Consider the following 6,000-nt stretch of genomic DNA (forward strand, 5'->3'; position numbering starts at 1 on the left):
TAAAATCCTTTTCAGTACCTAGGATGCAACTCCACTATAGCCCATGTTATACTGTGTCCCTGTTAAGGAACAAGTTGGAGATGAGGACCTCTTACTCTCTTTTCCCATCTACGTTTGGCACAGTGACTCACAAAAAGCTGGGGGGAGGGGGGGAATTAAATGTTTTCTGAATGAAAGAATTTCTCTCCACCCCACAAATTTTATACTGCTAATAGATCATTTTCAATATAATTGGGAATATACCAGTACACACACTACACTTAAAAGTTTGGAAACCAAGAGATCTTTCATTGATAAATTGTACATTTTCTTCCCTCTGTTTGGTGACTTTTGCTGTTTTTCAGTCTGTGGCTAATTTGTTCACAGTTATCGTGGAATTAGCTTTGTTCTGAGCCTAACTGTTCCACTATCCCTTAATAGGCAAAGGATAGATGTGCTATTTTCAGAACTCCTGCTTTCAAAGAAGGAATGTGTTATAAATAAGTCCAAGAGTTGACTGAAAGAAAAAGCTGTACCTTTGCTTTTCTGAGGTTGCTTTTTCTGTAAATGTCATGACTTTGGATATGAGAAAATAATTTAGAAACAAGATGAGTGTTGCCAGATAATGTGGAATTGCAGGCACACAAGAGAGAGGCAACACTGGGATGGTGGAATGAACACAGTTTGGCATCAGAAGGTTGAAATTCAATTCCTGTCTTCACCCAGCGATTACACTCTGACCCTGGGAAATTTAGGATCTGAGCTTCAGTTTTTGCATCTATAAAATCAGAAATATGCAAATAACTGACCTATGTACTTGGAGTTGTTCTTAGGATCAAGTGAGGTAACAGACCTGGAAGGGTTGGCAGACCATAAATCACTGTGCAAATATTATGAGGGTGTATGAGAGCAAGGAATGGCTGGAGGAAGGGCTGGAGAGGGAGAAGAAAAGTATTTGACCTGGAAACCAGAGAAAGAGTAACTTTGTTTCTTGTCTGTTAGAAAGGAGCTTTGTACAGTAGTCCCCCACTTATCTGGGGGGATATACTCTAAGAACCCAGTGGGTGCCCGAAACCATGGATATGTAGTACAGAACCCTCTATATACTATGCTTTTTCCTAAACATACATACCTATGATAAAGTTTAATTTATAAATTAGAGTAAGAGATGAAAAGCAATAACAAGAAAATAGAACAATTACAACAATTTAATAAAAGTTATGTGAATGTGATTTCCCTCTATCTCTTTCTCTCAAAACATCATACTGTACCCACCTTTCTTCTCGTGATCTGTTGATCTGACAAACCAAGATGATTACGAAGTGCCCAATAGGTGGGTAACACATGCAGCATGGATGCACTGGACAAAGGAGTGAGTCACGTCCAGGGCAGTACACAGCAGGACAATGTGAGAGTTTATCATGTTACTCAGAATGGCATGCAATTTAAAATTTATAAATTATTTTTTTAAAGCCTATGGATTACTTCTGGAATTTTCCATTTAGCATTTTTGGACTTAGTCCCCCACAGATAACTGAAACTTTGGAAAGCAAAACCACAGATAAGCGGGGACTAGTGTATCTGTCATCATTTGGTTAGGTTCCATCAGAGAACTTGATTTATATTCCTGGCCCTCCCACTAGTTATATGAATTCAGTAAGTAATTCAGATTGCAAATGAGATTGCAGATTCCTTCTTTGACCTTCTGTGACTCTTCACTTTTGGTTAAACTATCTTCTATTAATTATTTTTTAGAGACAGGGTCTTGCTCTATCACTCAGACTGAAGTGCAATGGCGCAATTATAGCTCACTGCAGCCTCAATTACCTGTCCTCAAGCAATCCTCCCTCCTTGGTCTCCAGAAGTGCTGAGATTACAAGTGTGAGCCACCACATCCAGCCAGTTTATGATCTTTTAAAGATAAAAAGATAATTTATAAAACTACATAGGTACCCTTTTAGTTACCATTTTTGGTGTTCTTCATTCCTTTCTGTAGATCCATATTTTCATCTGGTATAATTTTTCTTCTGCCAGAAAGACTTTCTTTAACATTTTTTACAGTGTGATTCTGCTGTTGATAAGTTCTTTTGGGTTTTGTATATCTAAAAATATTTTTACCCACTTTGGGAGGCTGAGGTGGGCAGATCACGAGGTCAGGAGTTTGAGACCAGACTGACCAACTTGGTGAAACCCCATCTCTACTAAAAATACAAAAATTAGCTGGGCGTGGTGGTGCGTGCCTGTAACCCCAGCTACTCGGGAGGCTGAGGCAGGAGAATCACTTGAACCTGGGAGGTGGAGGTTGCAGTGACCCCAGGTCACTCCACTGCACTCCAGCCTGGGTGACAGAGCGAGGCTCTGTCTCAAAAAAACAAAAAAAAAAACCCCCACAAACCTTTGTTTTTCAAAAGCTATCTTCCTAGTGGACAGGTTTTTTTCATTTGTTTTTGCTTTTTTCTTTCAGTACTTTAACGATGTTACTTCACGGTCTTCTTGAACACATTGTTTCTGAGAAATTTACTGTCCTCCTTGACTTTCTTTCTCTGTATGGAACCTTTTTTTGGGGGGGGGGGTAATGAAAATTTTCTCTTACAGCTCTGATTTTGAACAATTTGTTTATGATGTTCCTTGATGCTGGCTTTTTGTTTTTTCATGCTTCTTGTTTTAAGGTTCATTGAGATTCTTAAATCTGTACGTTTATAGATTTCATCATGTTTGGAAAAATTTCAGTCATTATCTCTTCAAATATTTCCTCTGTCCTCTCTTCTCCCTCCTTGAGGGATCCTGTCTGGCTGGAAAAGGGAAGGTAAGCTTCCTACAGTGAGCAGATTTGAGATAGGCCTTGAGAGTTGGATAGGACTTGAACTGGTAGAGATGTCAATCAAAGACTTGGCAACTTAATATGAAAGGATCAAGAGAGGAAGGAGGTCACCAAGATTTTTCATGCCTGTATGGTCAGAAGAATAGTGGAATAAAAGGGGGATAAAGGAGTGAGCTTTTTTTTTTTTTTTTTTAAAGAAAAAGGAAGATGAGTTCATTCTTGGTTATGATTGAGCATGAGGTATTTTTGTGACCTTTGAATAGAGGAGTCCAAAAGCAGAGTTAAAATTGTAGTTTTATTGCTTGGGATTAGGATTGGGACAAGAGACAGATCTGGAAATTAGCAATATAGAGATGGTAGCTGAAACCACACTGGTAGGCAAGACTCCTAACATAGATGGTACACAAGGTATCAAAGAAGATCTAGTCGTTTCATCCCTTCCATTTCTAGTAATTTCTTCTAGGGAAATAATAGTAATTCACAAAGATTCACAAAAAGAGATTCAGTGAAGCACAGCTTGCAATTAAAAACAAGTAGAAACTACATGTCCTACAATGGAAAATTGGTTAAGTAAGTGAAATATACAATGAAATATAGTACAGTCATTTAAAATGATGTATTTGAAGAATATAACAGAAAAGTGTTCACTGTATGTTAAGTACAGAAAGCAAGTTATAACCCTACAACATAGCATGGTCTCATTTTTAATAAAATGTATGAATATATAAGCAGAGACAAAAGAGATAATACCACATAGCTTACCTTTGGGTGCAGTCTATGGATGGTCTTTCCATTCTTTTGCTTATCTACATTTTCTCCATTCTATATAGTAAAGTATATGTTACTTTCATACTAAGAAAAAAAATCGATTTACCTTTTTAAAAACTGATTTAGAAAAAAGCCTGTGGATTTCCACACTGCATAGAGTGTGGAAAGAAGAAAAGGAAGTGGCAAATGAGAGACAGTGTAGAATCAGGACTACAGGACAACCTGGGACGAAGGAACTAACACCGGAGCTCCTACCAACAACAGGGTGGTCTAAACTCTCAGAGACCTCTGGGCTTGGTGATCTGAGCCATTATGCACTTAGGAGAGCACTTTCCTCAGGATAGTGCAGGGGAGGCAGGAAAAGCACTTTCCCCAAGATGGTAGGGGGGAGGCAGGAAGAAATGGGTTAAGAAGTGGCAGCTGTTGAGAAGTGCGGTGTGGAGAGAAGGAGTAGGGAGGATAGTCACTCCCTGGCCCCAGATGTGTCATGACCACAAATTCAGATGCTCAACAAGTCCCGTTCATAACAAAGACATGGGGCCACTGTGCAGTTTCCTTGCTGGTGGCCATTTCCTTGCACCTGCTCTTACTGCAGATACAGGCCTGTTGCCAAGATCATTTGAACCAGATACTGCAAACTGCAGGACAAACTCCCTCAGCATAGCAGTTGCCTCCTGATATGGTTTGGCTGTGTCCCCACACAAATCTCCCTTTGAATTGTAATAATCCCCACATGTCAAGGGTGGGGCCAGGCAGAGATAATTTAATCATGGGGGCAGTTTCCCCCATACTGTTCTCATGGTAGTGAATAAGTCTCATGAGATGTGATGGTTTTATAAATGGGAGTTCCCCTGCACAAGTGCTCTTGCCTGCCACCACGTAACATGTGCCTTTGCTTCACCTTTGCCTCCCGCCATGATTATGCGGGCTCCCCAGCTATGTGAAACTGTAAGTCCATTAAACCTCTTTCCTTTATAAATTACCCAGTCTCAGGTATGCGTTTATTAGCAGCATGAGAACAGACTAATACAGTAAATTGGTACTGGTAGTATACCAGTACTGGTATTGGTATTGGTAAATTGCTGCTGAATAGATACTCAAAAATGCGGAAGTGACTTTGGAACTGGGTAACAGGCAGAGGTTGGAACAGTTTGGAGGGCTCAGAAGAAGACAAAAAAATGTGGGAAAGTGTGGAACTTCCTAGAGACTTGTTGAATGGTTTTGACAAAATTGCTGATAGTGATATGGACAATAAAATCCAGGCTGAGGTGGTCTCAGATGGATATGAGGAACTTATTGGGAACTGTAGCAAAAGTGACTCTTGCTATGCTTTAGCAAAGAGACTGGTGGCATTTTCCCCCTGTCCTAGAGATTTTTGGAATTTTTAACTTGAGAAAGATGATTCAGGGCATCTGATGGAAGAAATTTCTAAGCAGCAGAGTGTTCAAGAGGTGACTTGGGTGCTGTTAAAAGTATTTTGTTTTATGTATTCACAAAGATATGGTTTGGAATAGGAACTTATATTTAAAAGGGAAGCAGAGCATGCAAGTTCCAAAAATTTGCAGCCTGATGATACAATACAAAAGAAAAACCCATTTCCTGAGGAGAAAATCAAACCACTGCAGAAATTTGCATAAGTGATGAGGAGCCAAATGTTAACCACCACAACAATGGGGAAAATATATCCAGGGCATGTCAGAGGTCTTCATGGCAGCCCCTTCCACCACAGGCCCAGAGGCCTAGGAGGAAAAAATGTTTTTGTGGCCCCAGCCCAGGGCCTTGCTGCTTTGTGCAGTCTGGGTACTTGGTGCCCTGCATCCCACCTGTGGCTAAAAGGGGCCAACATAGAGCTCAGGCCATTGCTTCAGATGGTGCAAGCCCCAAGCCTTGTTGGCTTCCATGTGGTGTTGAGCCTGCAGGTGCATAGAAATCAAGAATTGAGGTTTGAGAACCTCCACCTAGATTTCAGAGAATGTATGGAAATGCCTGGATGTCCAGATAAAAGTTTGCTGCAGGGGCAGGGCCCTCATGGAAAATTTCTACTAGGGCAGTGCAGAAGGGAAATGTGGGGTACGAGCCCCTACACAGAGTCCCCACTGGGGCACTGCCTAGTGGAGCTGTGAGAAGAGGGCTCTATCCTCCAGACCCCAGAATGGTAGATCCACTGACAGCTTGCGCTATGCACCCGGAAAAACTGCAGACACTCAGTGTCAGCCTGTGAGAGCAACCAAGAGGAGGCTGTACCCTGCAAAGCCATGGGGGTGGAGCTGCTCAAGACCATGGGAACCTACCTCTTGCATCAGTGTGACCTGGAATGTGAGACACAGAGTAAAAGGAGATCATTTTGGAGCTTTAAGATTTGACTACCCCTCCCCTGGATTTTGGACTTGCATGGGGCCTCTAGCCCTTTCATTTTGGTCAGTTTCTCCCAT

This window comes from Macaca mulatta, chromosome 13 (genome assembly GCF_049350105.2).
Source record: "Macaca mulatta isolate MMU2019108-1 chromosome 13, T2T-MMU8v2.0, whole genome shotgun sequence".
NCBI classification, from domain to species: Eukaryota; Metazoa; Chordata; class Mammalia; order Primates; family Cercopithecidae; genus Macaca; species Macaca mulatta.